At 38.8% G+C, this 22,460-nt stretch overlaps 2 long non-coding RNA genes across 2 annotated transcripts; both read right to left on the reverse strand.

The window, feature by feature from the left end:
• Positions 1 to 7,467: 7,467 nt before the first annotated feature.
• On the reverse strand, positions 7,468 to 9,533 carry LOC307038296. Its single transcript, XR_013807944.1, has 3 exons — positions 9,324 to 9,533; positions 8,876 to 9,025; positions 7,468 to 8,723 (listed from the first exon to the last, which is right to left on the reverse strand). It is a non-coding gene; the product is annotated as an uncharacterized lncRNA (long non-coding RNA).
• Positions 9,534 to 9,660: 127 nt separating this feature from the next.
• On the reverse strand, positions 9,661 to 16,673 carry LOC307038295. Its single transcript, XR_013807943.1, has 3 exons — positions 16,439 to 16,673; positions 14,227 to 14,292; positions 9,661 to 10,173 (listed from the first exon to the last, which is right to left on the reverse strand). It is a non-coding gene; the product is annotated as an uncharacterized lncRNA (long non-coding RNA).
• Positions 16,674 to 22,460: the final 5,787 nt, after the last annotated feature.

The raw sequence follows: 22,460 nt of genomic DNA on the forward strand, positions 1-22,460 counted from the left end.
GCATCCACAATCCTTTGCCAGTAGGTGTTTCCACAGTCCTTGCGGTTTTCCAATTGTTCAACTAATTGGGAGCTACTGTAAGCTATTTGTATTTGCATTTTAGCACATTACTTCCTGCAGTGATTCAGAAAGTATTCTGTTTGGGCTTTTTATTGTGAAAGGGAGAACACTACTCAGAACCAGACATAATTTCATAGAGAAAGCAAGTCTTATAGGGAGCCAATTTAAATGCTAATGTCGTCTTTATTTTACATCCATTACAAATTTGTGCAATCAACTACTTCATTATGATAAGATGTCTACAGCCACTTTAAATGCAATCAAATGTATATTTCTAAGTGCTTACAACTTAAAAAATCTTTATGTACAAATGACTGTATATTGAATATATTTCTGTACCCAGTGTTGAACAGGACCCAAACCTTTGAGAGATGAAAAAGGACAAATCTGCTTTAATCAACTGCCAAGTAGTCAAGTCTGCATTTGTGTCTGTTCATTTGTAAAACGTGGAATTCGGTTTCTTTTTAATGGCCTATGCGGATTTTGGCTTTTTTTCTCTTGCCAAGATACTTTTAGACACACTTTGAGGTATGCAACACCTTAAAACTAGAATACTAATGGCTGGCTTACGCTGCAAACTTCATCACCTTTTAACAAGAGAGCAAGTATATAAAACGTTATTTTGTATATTTCACACATCAGCAGAAACAGAGAGAGAGATGGCAGGAAGGGGGGAGACAGTCTCCCCCACCTTTACAGACACTGTGTTTTAGAGAGAACCCCTCCCCCCTCTGCCTAGTGATAAGATGGCAGGAAGGGGGGAGGAGGGGGCAGGGCCAGGCTCACACACACACACACACACACACACACACACACACACACACACACACACACACACACACACACACACACACACACACACACACACACACACACCAAAAGGCCTGACAGCCGTAGGAAGAGGTAAGGGTGACAGTAAGGGAGTGTGTGCAGACTAACTTTTGACTAGGAAGGTGCTTTCTTTGTTCTGATCAGCCCCAATCTGCATACTCTTTCTGAATACATTGAGAGTTACTTTTGACTCTAACAGTGTTCCACTGGAGTCATAGCTTTCTGAACTTATTTCTTAGCAGCAATTCGGTTTCTTTTTAATGGCCTAGGTGAATTTTGGCTTTTTTTCCTCTTGCCAAGACACTTTTAGACACACTTTGAGGTATGCAAAGCCTTAAAAACTAGAATACTGATGGCTGGCTTACGCTGCAAACTTCATCACCTTTTAACAAGAGATTAAGTATATAAAACGTTATTTTGTATATTTCACACATCAGCAGAAACAGAGAGAGAGATGGCAGGAAGGGGGGAGACAGTCTCCCCCACCTTTACAGACACTGTGTTTTAGAGAGAACCCCTCCCCCCTCTGTCTAGTGATAAGATGGCAGGAAGAGGGAAGGAGGGGGCAGGGCCAGGCTCACACACACACACACACACACACACACACACACACACACACACACACACACACACACACACACACACACACACACACACACACACACACACACACACACACACCAAAAGGCCTGACAGCCGTAGGAAGAGGTAAGGGTGACAGTAAGGGAGTGTGTGCAGACTAACTTTTGACTAGGAAGGTGCTTTCTTTGTTCTGATCAGCCCCAATCTGCATACTCTTTCTGAATACATTGAGAGTTACTTTTGACTCTAACAGTGTTCCACTGGAGTCATAGCTTTCTGAACTTATTTCTTAGCAGCAATTCGGTTTCTTTTTAATGGCCTAGGTGAATTTTGGCTTTTTTTCCTCTTGCCAAGACACTTTTAGACACACTTTGAGGTATGCAAAGCCTTAAAAACTAGAATACTGATGGCTGGCTTACGCTGCAAACTTCATCGCGTTTTAACAAGAGAGTAAGTATATAAAACGTTATTTTGTATATTTTACACATCATCAGAAACAGAGAGAGATGGCAGGAAGGGGGGAGACAGTCTCCTCCACCTTTACAGACACTGGTAAGAGGAAAGTGTGACAGTAAGGGAGTGTGTGCAGACTTTCTTTGTTCTCATCAGACCGAATCCGCATACTCTGTCTGAAATACCTGGAGAGTTACTTTTGTTAGAGCTTTCAGAGCTTTCTGAACTTATTTCTTAGCAGCACTGGGCATTTTTGTGTTGTATTGCATACAGTTGAAAGTGCACAGATAAACAGTCAAGCATGGGCGGTAAAAATGTGTCTCCTCAGGCTCTCTAATACACACACAGTCATCTCTCAAACGAGGTGCCTGCCTGCTTTCCAGGACTTTTACAGCCTCTGGCCGACTGCAGGGCCATGGGGTGTTAAGACAGGCACCTATAGCTCAGGAGTGAAGGTCCCCCCCCCCCCACACACACACACACACACACACACACACACACACACACACACACACACACACACACACACACACACACACACACACACACACACACACACACACACACACACACACCTCCTTGGGAGGACATCAGTGAAGGTCCCCACACACACCCACACACACACACACACACACACACACACACACACACACACACACACACACACACACACACACACACACACACACACAAACACACACACTTGGGAGCGGGCCCACCTGTCGCTTTTTATGCATACGTGATTGAAACATTTTTTATTATACACCATAAGGCGCAACAGTGGGGGCTTTTCACACCTGTGAATACACATCATCCCCCTCCTATCGACGGATCTCACACCTACTTGGGATATCACACCTACTTGAGATCTCACACCTCGATCAAAGGGGAGGCGGGACTTAGCTCATTAGCATAAGTAGGGAGTGGTGTGACCTCTCACAGCACCTGTCACTTTTTATCCATACTAATGAGACCAAAGCGGGATGAATATTACTACTTATCTCGTGCCGTCATTGGGCGTGCATTGCAGTAGTACTTCAATGACTCGCCAGCAACAGGCGGCCACTTTCACCTTGGCAGAGTTAGGTTCAACATCGTCTACTGGTCGCAAAAGAAAAAATGTAACGGAGCAAATTAAGAACAAAAAGAAAGTGGAAACTAGGAGAAGTCAAACCAGAGTCAATATCGGAGTTGCTTTGGCTGTGTAGTATTGCTAACCTAAATGTGTTTAGCTTTGCCTGATATGTAACGTTACTGCAGCCTGCTCTCGCGGAGGAGATGCTCTGTAAGGAAGTCTGAAGGAAGGGGCGGATTCTTTTTGGCTGCATACTTTCAAATTTTAGTCCACTCGAGCCGCTTTCTGAAACTTACCTACCCCACCTTTAATCGCGATTAAATATTTTAATCGAATGAAAGCCCTAGTAACAATATTAAAAATAGAACCTGTGACTTACAGTAACATAATTGTTCGCTTGTGATGTAGTTTAAAACTATTTTGTTTACAGGCATGTCGATCAGAAGGCGACAACTAGTTAATTGGACCAAATCAGAAATGTGTCATCTGTGGAGAGGAGTTCCCCTTTTCAAGAATCTAGGATCACAGCAATAACTGCATGAGGTATTACTCTCTACAGAACTAAACATCACATTCGTTAGGCACACTGCAACTGCGTGTGTAGATACACAATAACCAATAAGCATAGGGATGGGATGCTGCAAATGGATGTAAAACATTTTGACATATCAGCACATCTGAGGTCTTATAATCATGGGGCCAGATAGTAGTAATTTTTGTTACAACAATCCCTCTGTAACGCCATATTTTGCTGTCCTCTATTATACCAGGGTTCCCGCGGGGTCTTAAAAAGTCTTAAAAAGTCTTACATTTGATAATCTGAATTTAAGGCCTTAAAAAGGTCTTAAATATGACCAAAAAAATAAGAAAGGTCTTAAATATGATTTAGAAGGTCTTAAAAAGGATCGGATTTGAAAGGTACTTCTGTGTTGCGATCGCGTCTAAAATGTGTTTTGGGGAAAATGTCCGGGCTGCAAAGTAACCAGTACGATAATAGCCTTTCAGTTCCCCCCAACAACTTGTATTGAAATAAATCAACATGGAACCAGTAATCACTGACTTTGTTTCCCCCGGCCTCTTATCGCAGAACACCCAGCTAGTAACCTAGCAACCAAGCTTCAGCTAGCAGCAGTCAGAAACTCATGTATCTTCGAATCTACTTACAAATAAATATGGGGAAGTGTAAGTTCAACCGTATTTGGTTGGAAAACATCGAATTTAGTGCTTGGTTGAAACCAGTGGAGGGGAACGTGTTTGAAGCCTGCTGCACCTTTTGCAAAATAAATCAGCGTTTGTTTTGCTAATGTAGCGTTAGGTAGTTTAGCGTTAGCTTGTGCAGCAGCTCCCGCAACAACACCGGGGGACCTCCGGGCGACGTTTGGGTCTACGTCAACCCTAAAAGCGGAGGTGCTGTAGACGCTAAATACCGTAGTTAAACACCAATCATACAACAGCAATGATGAAAGACTTTAGCCAAGGCAGCAGAGCTCTGAATATAGCTCTTGTTACTCTCTCACACACACACACACACACACACACACACACACACACACACACACACACACACACACACACACACACACACACACACACACACACACACACACACACACACACACTAGGGCTGCTCGATTGTGGCAAAAATCATAATCACAATTATTTTTGGTCAATAATTGATATCACGATTATTAAATAGGATTATTCATTAACTTTGAAAACATCCATTTATTGAACTTTAAAACAAATAATAATTTGAACATTATCTTTTTAACTGTTGATTACCCTGAACGTATAATTCAACTGAAAAAGCAATACAAAAATTAATTAAATAAATGATATATTTAAATAAATAATATCAAAATAATAAATACCAATAAACAAGATCAACATATATTTGAGCGCACTTCCACAAGCTACTAAACATATATAAATATGATAAATAAATATAAATTAGACTCAAATTAATTAGATTAAATATGTTGTCACTGTCACAACCTAGCAAAGCTAAATAATTGTTTTTTTCGATTATGCTGTTTTTGTAATTGTGGCAGGCCAAAATCGTAGTCGCGATTAAAATACGATTAATTGCACAGCCCGAACACACACAAGCACACAGAGACACACACACACACACACACACACACACACACACACACACACACACACACACACACACACACACACACACACACACACACTTTTTGGCTAACACAGTTCTGTACTGTTATGCTGTTATGTTCAGTCATTGTTCTTATGTTGAACATTAATACATTTATTTATAAGTAATTATGGGACGTATTTCTTCTTTCATAGCAATTTTCCTTCATACTTTCTTGCCGTGAAATAGGTCTTAAATTCTATTCAAAGTGGTCTTAAAAAGGTCTTAAAAAGTCTTACATTTGAGTTGGAGAAACCTGCAGGAACCCTGAATACATTTAAATATGAAAGATATACATTCTGGATGTTGGTTTTGAGGAAAAGTAACATTTGGTTTACTTATCATTCTATTTATATGCCCATCTTTTTCTAGAGTGCGATATGTATTGTAAACTACAATAGACCGAGTAACAGACACAGCCATTTTGCTGCCTTTTCCCCAAAAAAATGTGTCTGGAGCCTCAAAACATATTTCATAGCTTGATAGCTTATAAAGTTGTATTTATTGTTATATCATAGACAAAAACTTGTTTTTTTTGCATTTATTATGTATTTACATTATATAAAACTGTTAACCTCTAATAAGAAACAAAGAACTCCTAAAAGGAGAATTACAAATAATACACAGACCTACTTTAAAATAAATTAAACACAGCACTTGGAGAGTCCACTGCACATTTGAAGGAACAAAATATAATTAAAATGGGCCCACTTTGAAATAAATAAAACATATAGCTGCACCCTAAAAAGAGTTAAAGGTAGGGTAGGTAAGAATGGAGAAACCAGCTCGAGTGCGCTAGAATTCGAAAATACACAACCGGAAAAAATCTGCCTCTTCCTTCAGACTTCCTTACAGAGTCCCTCCTCCAACACACACGAACGCGCACATGACCATTGAGGGCACGAGATAAATTTGTGCACAGATGGATATCGAAAGCCTAAAGTGCCACTATTCGCCCGTTTAAAACGCGCGTTTTAAACGGGCGAATAGTTTTTTACGCGTCAAAAACGCGCGTTTTATAATATGATAATGAGCCCCACCTTCTGTTTTGCATAGCCAGTACATTTAAAGTGTGTGCAACCAATCAGTGAAGAGTTAAGCCAGACTAAAGCAATCTGTTGATGAAAAGTTCCTGTAACCTACCCCATTGTGAGATTTAGATAGATAGAAAGAATAAAGAATAATCACAATAATTAAATCTAAATAAAACATGTACAGTAAATAATATAAAGTATAAACATATCTACTGTCACAATTTCATTATTGTTAGTCATACTTTCTGTTATGTAGTTTATTAATGTTCCCGTGCTTTCAGTTTCCATCCAGTAATATAATCACAATGCTATTTTGAGGGTGTGTTCAAAACAATCTATGTAATGCAACTTGCTGTACGTACTGCTACACCTACTATTGGGGAATCTGATGTATGTTGTAATGTTTGTGCCGGAGCCGTTTCATCCAAAACAGTACTCCGGTTAGAGAGATGACACCTGACGGGAAATACAGTCTCAATTTGTACACACTGTGAATATGAGTGGGAAAAATGAGTGTAATAAATGCTTTTTAGATAATAAGAAATATAAAGTTAACTCAACTAAAGTTGCTCAGTATTTTTGTACTGTCAATACTATTACTGCATAACTAATATCTCACATCTGAAGGTTTAAAGAAAAGGCACCTTAAAATAAAGATTGGTCTTTCAATACATTAGCTGGTTGATTTTGTCTTTTCAATTGTTTATCTAAAATCAAGTAGCTATAACTGGTACTTATCGTTTGAAGATACAATCTGGTTATAATGCTGTTTGAAGGAGGCACACAGGTAAGAGCACTAACTGGCTAATTTATCTTAGCTTGAATTAAATGTATTTAACGTATAATGAAGTGACTGCAAATATATGTATCACAAACTTTATAAAAACCTATATTTCAGTCCACAAATACACAGAATAAAGAATACATTCAGGTCAATGTAGAAAAATAAGAAATACTTTAGTCCCCTCTGTCGTCCTCTCATCAGTAGAGGAAAAGTGTGTGTGGGTGTGTGTGTGTGTGTGTGTGTGTGTGTGTGTGTGTGTGTGTGTGTGTGTGTGTGTGTGTGTGTGTGTGTGTGTGTGTGTGTGTGTGTGTGTGTGTGTGTGTGTGTGTGTGTGTGTGTGTGTGTGTGTGTGTGTGTGTGTGTGTGTGTGTGTGTGTGTGTGTGTGTGTGTGTGTGTGTGTGTGTGTGTACAAGATAGATATTAATTTTACTCCACAATTTCCTACCATATTATTAAATAAGTCTGCACAGCTGAGGGGACACCTGTAACTCAATTCATGTGATTTATTCATTAAAAACTGTATTTTCAGAGTTAATCAAATGACAGCCACATTGTTACCTAAAGTGTCTCAAACACATTTAAGGAGTGCAATGCAACTGAAAGGTACACTAATAAAAGTAAAACAGTCAATTTCTTCAGATCAATCTGTATATTTTAACTCCAGAGCACATTTATTTGAATGAAAAACAAGTTGTTCACACAACCAGCTTTGGCCTCTGAGGCAGCCATTACCTGATCTTAGAAATGTTAATAAGTACCAGTTATTAGTTGCAGTAATATGTGCCGCTTCCAAACATCAAACTCTTAGAAAAAAGACTTGTCCTTATTATCTACTGCACACTTTTTTTAAAGCAACACTGACAACTTGCGCCTGTGAGACATGTAATCTCTGAAAATGATTAGACATGCATAACTTCTACAGTGAAAATCGGTCATACTGTAAGTGCAACTTCTGAACACAACACTTTTTCGTAAATGTTTTACAATGCATAATTATTATAAAACCTTGGTTTTAGAAACCTTACCATGTAACAATGGTAACTGAGTGAGTGCAACAAAGTGTCTACTCTGGGATGAACAGCTGGGTTCTCAGTCTATTCACTTTTGGGCTCATCTTTTTCCCCTCAAGTTCCATCAGGACTTTTTCCACAACTTCAAAAGTGGATTGCAGTTATTTCGGATATCTTAAGTTCAGTGCGTATATGAGCCCGAAGAGCATGGCAAAAGCTGTCGCAACCGAGGGCAAGCCGCTGAGGAACTCTGTTCCTTCGATGAGAACCTTGACGTCTTTGGGACGATTAAACTGATCCTCTTTCCCAATGACAAAGATTGCCATTGTTGCCTGCTCGAGTTCTCCAGCCTCAGTGTCCTGCATATCATGCAAACAAAAGGGAAATGGATGAGGACCACAGAGTGTAGTTCAACAGGCCTGAGGCGCAAAGGTTTCCCCAAGTTTGCAGCTACCTTTTAAAAATACAAGATTATAGTGGATAGATGAAAAGGAAAGTTCTCAGTTCAGTCGGCCCAAGAGGAAAGCTCAGGAGGTCATCACAAATGACTAGCTTTCTAACCAAGCAGTTATTTGCATGCAGTACAAATATGTTATTTTTCTTTTATGAACAAACTTCTTGTGAGTGAGTGGGAGGTCTTACCTGGAATTCTTTGATGAGATGGTCAACAGGTTCACCCAGGTAGATCATTAGAGATTTGAGGATGCATTCTCTTCTGATGGCGATGTCCACAGTCTCAGTAAGAACAGTTTTTTATAATATATATATATATATATATATATATATATATATATATATATATATATATATATATATATATATAAATCAAATGCAAAAAAAAGGATGATTCAGCCACTGATCCCACAGATAAACTCATTCATAGGTACCTCATCCAAAACCTGCAAGATCCCGGTGGTCTTCTGTTTCACAACTCCTCCCCTGCTCCTGATGACCTGCAGCAGTTTGGTGGAGTGTTTGTCCAACTGCGCCAAGAACTTTGTCTCCAATGGAGTTGTTGTTATGAACTCAGCATTTACCTAGAAAATATAAGCAGCATAGGAAACAAAAAACACTGAGAATTTATAATACACATATTTTTTATAAAGAGCCAACGGTTTAATTAAAAGTACTCCAAGTCAGCTTGTATGAATGTAACATTTAAATTAATCCACAGATTTATTGAAAACCACCACCAAATAAAGACACTAAAAGTAATAGATGTAAAGCTTATATTGTGATATTGATATTGTAAAAATAAAACGTCAACATATTTGCCTTGGCTGTCTATAGTTGTTAGTTAGTTGGGCCCTCATTTCTTCTCCACTACAGGCTTACATCAAAATAATGACCTCTTCCATGTGAAAAAGTGCAGGCCACCGCTCCAAGAGGCCTTCAATGCTTGGCTTCTGATGCACTATTTCTTGTCTTCGGTATCCAAACGCCTTCGCCATCTTTTCTTTTATTGATTGCCGGTTGTTTCTTTTCTGTTGCTCTGCCAAAAGGGAAATTGTCTCTTGCTCCATGCTTTCTGGAGTCTCACCAATCGGCAAGGAAGGAAAATGGTTGGCCTCAGCTCGCCTGGCTCCCTTTAAATTATTCGCAGGGTAGGACTCTTCTTGAGACTTGGTCTTCAACGAGGTCATAGCAAGCTCTGCAGATGATTTGAGCTTGGTGTCAGTCTAGATTGGTTCTTTGTGTACTCTGCATTTCCTCTCTGTAATTGACATTCTGTGTCATAGGAGAAGACCGGGATTGGAAACACTTTAGGCCACCGCTGTGTTCTTAATGATTCCGAGGAAGAGCCGCTAAGTAGTACTGTGTCATCTGTATTCACAGATCCAGAGGAGGAGTCTTCACTGTACAGTCCACTTGTAGGGGTACTATTTAATGGTATCTCAACTGGGTACAAGACCACAGTTGTAGAATCCGGGTCTAATTCGACAACTTTGATCACTGTTAAATCTTTAATCGCATGTGTAGATGTAAGATTAACAAATGTGTTCCCAAAATCAGTGTCTTTGTACTGTAGCCTTATGTAACCTTCTAATCCACATGAATTCTTGACCTCCTCAATGAGCTCTTCCATTGAGTTGGGAATCCCATTTTGAAGCTCCAGTCTGACGCTGTTGTGGTCTTTCAAGATGATCAGCAATCGAACAGGTGGTCCAATATCAGCCATGGCGCTCTAAGAGAAAGAAGGATGTGAAGAGGGAATTATTGAAATGCAGGTGTACACTCAATACATTCTTTCTTTTCAAATTGCATTGTGTTGTACTTTACAAAGTATTACATACAAAGTTCATATATATATATATATATATATATATATATATATATATATATATATATATATTAGGGCCGGGACTTTAACGCGTTAATTAAGATTAATTAATTACACAAAAATTAACGAGTTAAAAAAATTAACGCATTTTAATCGCACTTATTTTTGCACCGTGGAACGTTTCTCACTGGATGAGTTTCAGGGGTACCGATTATACTGGAGCACGAACTAACGTTCATGACTTCAGACAACAACAAACCACAGTGAACAATAGTCAAACGTGAACGAAGAAGCTGATGAGACCGCTTTGGTTGGCCCCGTGGATGGGACATTTTGTTTTAAAAAACGGACGGATGGAAGCGTCGATAAGAGCAAGGTTGTTTGCAAATTATGCAAAAAGGAATTCGCATATCACCGCAGCACATCAAGCCTCAAGTATCACCTCAATGCAAAACATATAGCAGCTAGCATGGAAGCTAGCGTGGACGTTAGCCCGACTCGGAGTACAAGGACCCACACCCATTTTTAAATCAACTGTTGGTAGATCAACAAAGTCTGTTATGGCCTCTGAAGCAACAGAGAGATGTTTTCTAATAGTCAGGGTTTCCAATGTTCTGAATGTACTTGAAAGTATTGTATTTTACTTAAAAAACAAAGTGTTATAGTTTACAGAAGGTCTACCTACCTATAGGCTACCTGAATCTCTGAAATGTGCTATAGCCTATTCCTAAATATGCTATTGCTACACTTTATGGCAACATTTTTACTTTGCTGTAGGTCTTGGTTAAGTACCACCTTGAAAAAAATAAACAATGTTTTGTTGCTTAAGCTTATGTATTCAGTCATTATTCAATGGTATACTAAAATCCATGTGAAAAAAATTACTTCTCACTGTTCTCAGGTCAAATATTTATATGTGATTAAAAATGCGATTAATTTCGATTAATTAATTACAAAGCCTCTAATTAATTAGATTGATTTTTTTAATCGAGTCCCGGCCCTAATATATATATATAAGGGCTGTCAAACGATTACAATTTTAAATCAGATTAATCAAAGCTTAAAAATTAATTAATCATGATTAATCACCATTCGAACTATGTTCAAAATATGCCATTTCTTTATGTATATTGTTGTGGGAATTGAAAGATAAATGAAAGAAGGCGGATATATCCATTTAACATACAGTATGTATGTTTATTATAACATTGTTCTGTGTGTCAAAATGAAAGACAGCCCACACACCTATCAATCATCAAACCGTGGGGTCTTAATTCATTACGTGTATCTTTTAAGAGTTATTAGCCGCATTCCCCCAACTGTATAGTCAGCCAATAGGTATGGATCAGTCAGTTCATTTGAGTCAAGAAGTTCCACCTTCTTTGTAGGACACTGTTTCAGTTCATAGGCTCTGTAATGTTCCCTATACCATGCACTCAGCTTTCTGACGATGAAAAGCAGCTTATTCTTGGTAACAATCATCTGGATTTTTTCCGTGAATTCCACGGTTTCCTATTGCAGCTTGAATGGGATTTGAAGTGCAAAGTTCAGTGGCCAACTCTTTCACAACTGATTCATCAACTTGGCAATTGCGATCTTGTAAGAAGTGGATTATAGTCTTTTGGGTAACTGGCACAGAGGCAGTACCAATTAAATATTGCAGCTCTTCTAGAAGCTCATTCACAGCTGCACTTCATACAAGAAAATCATTTTCTAATTTAAGTAGGACTGAGGCAAGTTTTAATTCAAAATCTGTTGAAACTGTTGATTCTTCATCAGAAAGTTCTTCAGATGGCAAATCATCCTTCAACTGATCAGTAGTACCCGTTTCAAATTATTCTAAAACATCATACCCATCACCAATTCCAGGCTTTAAATCATTAAGTGTATGTAGGGTATGCTTCCTCCATTTCAATCAATCAATCAATCAATCAATCAATGTTTATTTATATAGCCCAATATCACAAATTTTACATTTGTCTCAGTGGACTTCAAAGTTTGTACAGAATATCAGTATGACAATACGACACCCTCTGTCCTTAGACCCTCACATCGTACAAGGAAAAAATTCCAGAGAAAACCCACAGTTTAAAGGGAAAAATGGGAGAAACCTCAGGGAGAGCAACAGAGGAGGGATCCCTCTCCCAGGACAGACAGACGTGCAATAGATGCCGTGTGTAAATTGCATGGACTAGTTTCTCTGCATCATTTTGAGGCAAGATATGCCTGATTTTTGCAATGTTACGTAGATGGAAGTAGGCGGTCCTTGAAATTGATTTTATATAGGTGTTAAAGGATAAATCCTGATCAAATATAACACCAAGATTCCTTACAGTCTCACTGGAGGCCAAATTAATGCCATCCATAGTTAGTATATCTTTAGATAATTTGTTTCGTAGATTCTTCGGGCCAAGTACAATAACTTCAGTTTTGGTCGTGTTTAACATCAAAAAATGTAAGGTCATCCACGTTTTTAAGTCCTTGAGGCAGTCTTGAATTTTATTTAGATGATTAATTTCATCAGGCTTGATTGATAAACAAAGTTGAGTATCATCCGCATAACAATGAAAGTTTACAGAATGATTCCTTATAATATTGCCTAACGGAAGCATATATAGTGTGAACAAAATAGGTCCAAGCACTGAGCCCTGTGGCACTCCATGGCTAACTTTGGTTTGCATGGAAGATTCATCGTTGACACGTACAAACTGAGAGCGTTCAGATAGATAGGACCTAAACCAGTTCCCTGTATGCCAACTAAGTGCTCTAGTCTTTGCAATAGGATATCATGGTTGATAGTATCAAATGCAGCACTAAGATCGAGCAAGACAAGAATATATACAAGTCCCTTGTCTGAGGCTATTAGAATGTCATTTGTGACTTTAACCAGAGCTGTCTCTGTGCTATGTTGTGTTCTAAAGCCAGACTGAAAATCTTCAAATAAATCATAGTTTTTTAAGTAATCACACAGCTGTTTTGCGACTACTTTCTCAATAATTTTTGAGAGGAACGGAAGATTAGAAATAGGTCTATAATTGGCTAAATCCTCTGGATCGAGGTTGTGCTTTTTAAGAAGCGGTTTTATCACTGCTACTTTGAATGATCGTGGAACATAGCCTGATAATAAAGACATATTCATAATATTTAATAAAGAAGTGCTAATTAATGGAAAAACTTATTTTAACAGCGTAGTTGGAATCGGGTCTAAGATACACGTTGATGGTTTATAAGAGAGAATCATTTAATTTAATTGTTCAAGGTTTATGGCTGAAAAGCATTCTAGTTTACTATCTAGTGTAATATTAGAACTTACGTTTCCGGGAGTTGTTGATAATACTATACTGGTCAAAGGCAAGAGGTCATTGATTTTGTTTCTAAGAGTAACAATTTTATCGTTAAAAAAGCACATAAAATCATTACTACTGAGTGCTATGGGAATAGAAGGCTCAGTCGAGCTGTGGCTCTCTGTCAGCCTGGCTACAGTGCTGAAAAGAAATCTTGCATTATTTGTATTCTCATCTATTAATGAAGAGTAGTAGGCTGCTCTCGCTTTACGCAGTGCTTTCTTATATTCATTGAGAGTAATATGCCAAATTAAACGAGATTCTTCAAGTTTAGTGGAACGCCATATCCTTTCAAGTTGTCTCGACTTTTGCTTTATTTTGCGGGTTTCGGCATTATGCCATGGAGCTAATCTATGTTGTTTTATTTTCTTCTTTTTCAAAGGAGCAACAGAGTCTAATTTTATTCGCAGCGCATCTGTAGCACTATCAACAACATGATCAATTTGGGGTGGTGACAATTTGTATAAGTTTCCTCCCTTACATTCAGACATGCTATCGAGTTATTGTGAGTATTGAAAGCTCCGTAATGATTTGTTTTGTATGCGCAACCAGAAAACATACAATTTACAAATTCATACCCTCATGACATTTTTATTTATTTTTTTAAACTTACCACAAGCAATGCCCATTCACAGGATCATCCACATGGGTAGAACAGTAGGAATAGATGGCTGCTTCCCTGAAGTTTAAAAGAGAAAACCTTTCATTAGTATTTAATTAGCCATCAAAGTGTCTAAGCTACAAGAAGATCATTGAAATATTCAAAATATATCAAACATTAAACTTAAATTCGTTACTCAAAGCCTATACTTTATTTTAGGACAGTGGTCAACATTTTGGTGATGTAAAAATATAAGACACAATGTTGTAAACTAAAGTTACATTTACAATATCTTTATCAATTGAACTCGAAAATTAAAATATAAGTCGCTCGTCAATATGAAAGAAGCCCACTTACTCTGTCCTTAAATTGACGTTTAACACCAGAATTTCTACTCTGGTAATAGATACAAATTCATAGTCTTATCTATTTATTTACAATAGAAAACACGCAGCCCGCCTGTTCATACTGTTTACAGGCCACCAAGCCTCAGTTAAGAAAAGGTAAAGTTGATACTTAATGTTTGTCTGCAGGGCTCGACATTAAGGACTGCCCGATGGCCCGGGGCCATCTAGTATTTAGCTCGGGCAATGAAGCCTCACCTGCTTGTTGCCCGATCGGGCAATCTATTATGCCAGTATCATGCAGCTCGCGGATCCGGTAATGAGTGATCCGACAGTAAAACTAAACATATCTATAACTAGTTTAGGTAGTTTGAGAGGTAATTAAAATAGCTACAAGTGATATTCTAACCTGAACAGATCAACGCACAATCAACCCATACAGGACATCTCTTTCTCCACATTAAGTGTTAGACATTATAATTGACTATTCTTTTATGTCACATACTCTTCTTGTCTGTCACATAAGTGGCGCAACTGAAGCGGTATTGCGTTAAAGGGAAATGATTTTGACCGAAGAGATTTAGATTTGCCGGCTAATGGGAACTCTGACGTCGCCATTTTGTGTGCTTCGCCATTTCATCCGCGCAAATTTTTCAGGGCAATCTCTATTGGGCTCAGGGCCATCTCTAAATTAGCTTAGATGGCCCACAGGGCCATCTAAGCTAAGACATTGACTTGACATTGACATTGACTTTAGCCTTTAGTCGAATTGGAATCATGGGTGGGTAGTGTTTTTACAGTCCACTAGCTCAGTTAAGAACATTTAACGTTACAGTTAATGTTGTGTTGAGAAATATATGCTCTGAGTGTTCTTCACTTGATAATGCGTGGTCTGAATAAAGCATGCTAAACATTAGCGCATGCTAATCATTAGCGCAAGCTTTTACGGCCTACTCAGTCAGAGTCACGGCCAGACACATGTAGGCTAACGTTTCCCATAAATAACGTTACATTTTCTTAACGGAGCTACCGGATTGTAGTAACGTTAGCCACCCATAATTCCAAGCGCAATGTTTCCCCTATATACAAATAGTGGCAGCGCAGCGCCGCTGCTGAAATATGAGCGCCGCTGCTAGGGGGTGCCAGCCAGGTAACAAAAAATATATATATATATATATTACATAATATAATTTTTTTTAAACTTCTTTTTTTTTCTTCTTAAAATAATAAGTGGCGACCCTTTTTCATTTTTGATTGTTTGTTATGTGGATTTGTAGTATTTGTGTTACTGTATGTTCAATAAAGGTGTATTTTTGCTAAATCTTGAGACATTGCCCGGACCCCCCTAGAGGATGTGACGACCACCCCCCAATTCAAACATGTTCATACAATACTGAATACATTTGAAGCCATTTTGACGTCTATTACCTATGTCAATACGTTTCTGCAGTGTATTTGTCTTTTGTAGAGATTTTTCATTTATTCTTTACATATAAAATGTCGCCTAAAATCTCACCTAGGGCAGCAAATTGTCTAGAACCGGCCCTGGTACTAGGCCTCAAGAGCCTTTCTTGTGCAGACACATAGAAACAAATTGGCGGGGCGCACTTCGCACGCAAAATTCCACACGCTCCGCGCTCACATTATGCTGGGCCCACATGCCTTAGCACCGCTGCTATGACTCCATCCTAGAGAAACACTGAAGCGGGCTAAAAGCTAAAGCTAATGTCTGAATAAAGCATGCTAGCGTTAGCTTATAAGGGCTATCAACAGCCGGTAAGAGTCACAGCCAGAGTCAACGGAAGATATACTCAGACAAGCGTTAACGTTTCGGTATGTGAAATTATATTATATATATATTAACATTAGTTTATCCTTACCAGTATCACATGTGCTCGTTTTCCAAGTGTCAAAGGCTGGATAGAAGCGGATGAAGTTTGCTGGTTACGACGATTACCTCTGTCACTAACCGATCTGCCAACATGATCTGCCCCCCTGCCCGATCTGTACTGCGCATGTGCGAGATGGACAACTACATACGTCAACCCAAATGGGACACTTGACACAATGGCCTTTGGCAAAGCAGAAAAAGAACACCCGACAATATTAATCTGAATGAGAGAGGTTAGTTAGTTAGTTAGTTAGATTAGTTATTGTTATTACAACGTGACTTCATATTACAACGTGACTTCTCTATTATTTAACAACTCTTTTTATTGGGTTCTTTTATTTTGGGTTAATTAGATTGTCAGAATAAGTAAGAAATGGATTTAACTTCTGTTAGACAGCTATCATGCTGAATCAGTTGTCCCTCCCCCTGGTGCCAGGACCAACAGATCCATCTCTAGGCTCAGCAGCCCTGTCCCCCCATAAGTGTTATATTTTCACAGCTCAGTGTCAGTAAATATTGTGCAGTTAGTTTTTGACTACAAGATAGATGCAAGCCTGTACAGGTAGTTATTTAAAGCATAAATGAGTCGATTGGGTTCTGGAGGTGTTGTTACAGCAATTTTGCTTGGTTGGCGTGGCCTGGGCCTGGTGGTGGGGCCCAATGTGATATATTTTCATGGGGCCCAAAATCCCTGGTGTGTATGGCCAGAGGGCAGGACCTATAAACACATGTACTACCCAATAGCATAGTTCCATCCCCTGAAGACAAGGAATGTGTCATAGTAGAAATTTGCAGCCCAATGAAAGAAGGAAGCATAAAGCTTGTACATTTCTATAAACCGTGTAAAAATCTTCACATTGAAACTTTACAGACAATAGCACGGACGAGTCATAGAAGGGAAGTGTGGTGTGGTGATTTTAATGCTCACAACAGCCTATGGGGAAGCATTCAAACAGACAGTAATGGGGATGTTGTAGAACAAATGTTAGAGGAAAGATCCCTGTTTTGCCTTAATGATGGACAAAAAACAAGAATAGATGTGAATAGGGGGACACAATCATGTTTGGACCTCACACTTGTGACGGATAGTTTAGTTAAATCGTGTGAATGGAATGTAAAAGTGACTGTACCATAGGAAGCGATCATTACCCAGTTTTCACTATCATCAACACAAACGTATGAAGACAGGAAGGGAGTGTATTTACCAGGTGGTACTTTGGTAAAGCAGACAGAAATGTAGACTTTGCTGTAAGGACATAGCACAATTGTTAGCTTTAGAAGGAAGTATATAGGAGTGCTCAAATCAAATCACAATGCACATTAAAGAAGCAGCAAATACAACTATATCAAAAATAACAACAGAGGGTAGGAGGAAAGTGGTGCCGTGGTGGAATGAGGAATGAAGCAGAGCTATTAAAGAACAAAACAAGGTATTGAGTAGCTACAGACCCATAGCATTAACATCACACTTGTGTAAATGGATGGAGAAGATGACATATAGACTATCACATGTCTTAGAACAAAGAGGGTTACTGAGTAATTTTCAGAGTGGTTTTCGCAAAGGAAGATCCACAATATGCTTTGGTTAGAGTGAGTAATGAGGTGGGAATACAGTGTAAAGACACTGAAAATGAAAGAGGTTATGGCAATAGTATATTTTGACATTGAATCGGCTTATGACTCTATGTGGAGGTATGGGTTACTCATCAAATTAAGTGACAGGTAACAGTAATAGTGGAAGTAACAGGATCATGGCTCAGACAGGAAATTCAGAGTTCAAGTAGGGGCAGAGGTTTCGAAAGAGTTCAATATATAAATGGTATTCCCCAAGGGAGTTCAATCAGCCCGATATTATTTAACATTATGATAAATGACATATTGACTAAGTTGGACGGATGCATCAAATCTGCGTTGTATGCAGATGACGGGAGATATGGATAAGGGGAAGAAATGTTCCATATGTGTTTGAGAAGATAGGCAAAGCTATAAAGAAAGTGGAGAAGTGGTCATACAACTGGGGTTTCAAACTGTCAGCGAGCACATCTTGCTTCATGACATTTACAAATAAACGCAAGATGGAGACTGAGAAGCTTACATCATATGGAAAGCCGATGAATGAGGTCAATGAATTTAAATATCTGGGGCTATGGTTAGATAGTAAATGTACATGGAAAACCCATATTAAACATTTGGAAACAAAATCCCAAAAAGTTTTGAACCTATTAAGAGGGTGGCAAGATGTGACTGGGGGGCAGACAAACAGGCACTAATTGACATCTATTGGGCAATTATGAGGACAACTCTGGATTACGGGTGTATAATATATGCAGCAGCAGCAAAAACGTCATTACTAAAAATGGATAGATTACAATATAAAGCGTTACGGTTGTGTATAGGTGCAATTAAGTCAATAATTATCACAAATACCTCAAAATATACACAGATGGTTCTAAGAACAAGGAAGAGTGTGTTGGAGTTGGTATATACAGGACTGTCCCAGAAAATTAGAATATTGTGATAAAGTTCTTTATTTTCTGTAATGCAATTAAAAAAACAGCCTTTAGCTCATTAGCATTGTTGGGTCTGGTGTCTTTCAGCTTCTTCTTCACAATACCCCACATATTCTCTATGGGGTTCAGGTCAGGGGAATTTGCAGGCCAATCGAGGACAGTAATGCCATGGTCAGTACACCAGTTACTGGTGGTTTTGGCACTGTGGGCAGGTGCCAGATCATGCTGGAAAATGAATTCCTCATCTTCATAGAGCTTTTCAGCAGACGGAAGCATGTAGTGCTCTAAAATCTCTTGGTACACAGCTGCATTTACTCTGGGCTTGATGAAACACAGTGGACCAACACCAGCAGCTGACATGGCTCCCCAAACCATCGCTGACTGTGGGAACTTCACACTGGATTTCAAGCAACTTGGATTTTGCTCCTCTCCAGCCTTTCTCCAGACTCTGGCGCCTTGACTTCCAAATGAAATACAAAACTTGCTTTCGTCTGAAAAGAGGACTTTGGATCACTGTGCAACTGTCCAGTGCTTCTTTTCCTTAGCACAAGTCAGACGCCTCTTCCGTTGTCTTGAGTTCAGAAGTGGCTTGACCATGGGAATACGGCTATTGTAGCCCATTTCCCGGACACGTCTGTGAACAGTGACTTTTGATACCTGGACTCCAGCTTCAGTCCACTGTCTTTGAAGCTCCCCCAAATTCTGGAAGCGACTCTTCTTCACAATGCTGTTAAGGCTGCGGTCATCTCTCTTGGTTGTGCAGCGTTTCCTGCCACATTTCCCCCTTCCAACAGACTTTTTGTGGATGTGCTTTGAAACTGCACTCTGTGAACAGCTTGCTCTTTGAGAAATTTCTTTTTGTGTCTTACCCTCCTGATGGAGGGTGTCAATGACGGTCCTCTGGACAGCAGTCAGATCAGCAGTCTTCCCCATACTTGTGATTTAGTTTACTGAACCAAGCTGAGTGTTTTTCAAGGCTCAGGAAACCCTTGCAGGTGTTTCGAGTTAATTAGACGATTCAAGTGATTCGTTGAACACCCTACTAGTATACTTTTTCATGATATTCTAATATTTAGAGATAGGATATTTGAGTTTTCTTAAGCTGTATGCCATAATCAGCAATATTAAAATAATAAAAGGCTTGCAATATTTCAGTTGATTTGTAATGAATCCAGAATGTATGACATTTTTGTTTTTTTAATTGCATTACAGAAAATAAAGAACTTTATCACAATATTCTAATTTTCTGAGACAGTCCTGTATATCCCAGACTTTAAAATATCGATTTAAAAAAGAGCGTCTGATCAATTATCAGTGTATACAGCAGAAATGCTGGCTGTAATAATAGGATTGCAGTGGGTTGAAGAGGTCAGACCACATAGGGTGTTGATATGCAGATTCATTATCCATTTTAAAAAGCATACAGTCAACAACAACTGTCAGAGAAGAATTACTCATATACCTTAATCATAGCTTGTTAAGTCTTCACAGAGGCAATATAGATCTTCAGTTCTGCTGGGTGCCTGCACATGAGGGGGTGAAAGGGAACGAGTGTGCTGACAAATGAGCAAAACGTGCACTCCAAAAGGAAATAACATTACCAGTTAAACTTGGAAAAGGAGAAGTAAGCACTAATTAAGAAAAAAGGGATGGAGATCTGGCAGAAAAGGTGGGAGAAAGACCAGAAAGGCAGTTCAAAAGACAATCACAATTAATATTTATAAAGAAAGAAACGGAATGGAGGAAATCATGATAGACTCAGACTGGATCACACAGCATTGAATGTTACTCTATGTCATGGGGAAAAGTAACAGTAAGTAATAGTGACAAGTCTAGGAACTGTGGAGTTAAAGAAAATGTGGAACATATCATATTACACTTAGGCCTGTCGTGATAATCGATAAATTGACTTATCGTACGATAAATAAAAATGGAATCGATAACTTTTCTGAGCTCGATAAATTGCCGTTTACATAAAGATGTGACCAGCATTTTAGCCTGGAGCGCTGTGGCTGCCAGGCGTACTGTGAGGGGCGGGGCTGACACACAGCCAGGTCAGGACACTCTGCGTGCACGTGCAGCAGCGTAGCAGCCAAATTAATAATATAGCGACAAGCGGGAGACAACGTGTGACTTACTCACGGGGAATTTAAAGTGAAATGGAATTGGTTACAAAACCTAACTACACATCTCGATTCTCCGGTGTGGCAGTATTTTGGATTCAAACCAAATCAACGAGGCGAACCTACGGAATTGAATGAGCCGGGCGGTGTGTCGCATTGGTTTAAAAAAGGTAGCGGCAAAAGCAGGCAATACCACGCATTTTAAACCACCTAAAACACAACCACCCCACTCCGTTTTTCCAGCTGGGAGCAAACACGGCAGCTGGAGATGGAGAGTCCCCGCCCGACAATGCAAACATGTTGGTGTTCCTTGCTCGAAATCTTAGAAAAACTGATTTGGATATGGCCTGTTGAGGCATCTGGGTCTTTGACAGTGGACTGTACACTTGACTGTTGTTTTAAAGAGTTTTTTGCTTGTTAGATAATGTGTGCTCATATTTATTTATTTATTTATTTATTTATATATATTTATTTATTTATTTATATATATATATATGAGAGAGAGAGCTCTGTTTTCCAGCCTGACTCTATTTAATTTATTGTTTGGTTGTGTGTGATTTAATTAATTTATTATAATTTAATTAATTTGTTTTATTTATTATATATAATTTATATATTTTAATATTATTTCACATTTCATTTGCAATGTTGAATGTTCAATAAAAAGTTATGTTTGAAAGGATGTACTTGAATTATTATTATATATTATCATTATGTCTAAAATGGTCTTAAAACGGTGCCGACAATATTATCGTTTATCGCAATAATTTCCAGAAAAATGTATCGTCCAACAAAATTAATTATCATGACAGGCCTAATTACACTGCAACATGTACAAAACAGAGAGGGAAAACTAAGAGACAGGGTCAGAGAGGCAGTAAGGGAGTGGAGCCTGATGGGGATACTGGGAACAGAAGGTGAGGGGGTAAGAGCTATCGGGAAGGCCACTCTTAAGTATTTGAGTGAAAAAGGATTGAAGGGAATCATTTAAAACACCGTAAACACAGTGGTATAATTCCACAAGTGGTGATAGGGGGATATGATGAAACACACTCTTGTACAGTAGGGGGCGGTATACACCTTAAAGTTGTTTGCAATCCACCCAAAAACCGAGAGAAGAAGAAGAAGAACGATTATACATCCATGCAGCGCCATATAGATAGAAGAGTTACGACAGCGGAAGTCCAAAAACGGTTATCGTCACGTGGTTCATGCAGACGAGGATCGTTCCCCGGAAGTTCATGGCGGGCAATGTGAATGCATTGATAACAGGAGATAGAACTACGATTTTTGGTAATTATTAGTGAATAAAGGTTTTGATTTGCAATATTTATACAACAAATCGATATGTGTATGTATTTACATCAATATGTTTTAA

This window comes from Notothenia rossii, assembly GCF_949606895.1.
Source record: "Notothenia rossii genome assembly, chromosome: 4".
Lineage (NCBI taxonomy): Eukaryota > Metazoa > Chordata > Actinopteri > Perciformes > Nototheniidae > Notothenia > Notothenia rossii.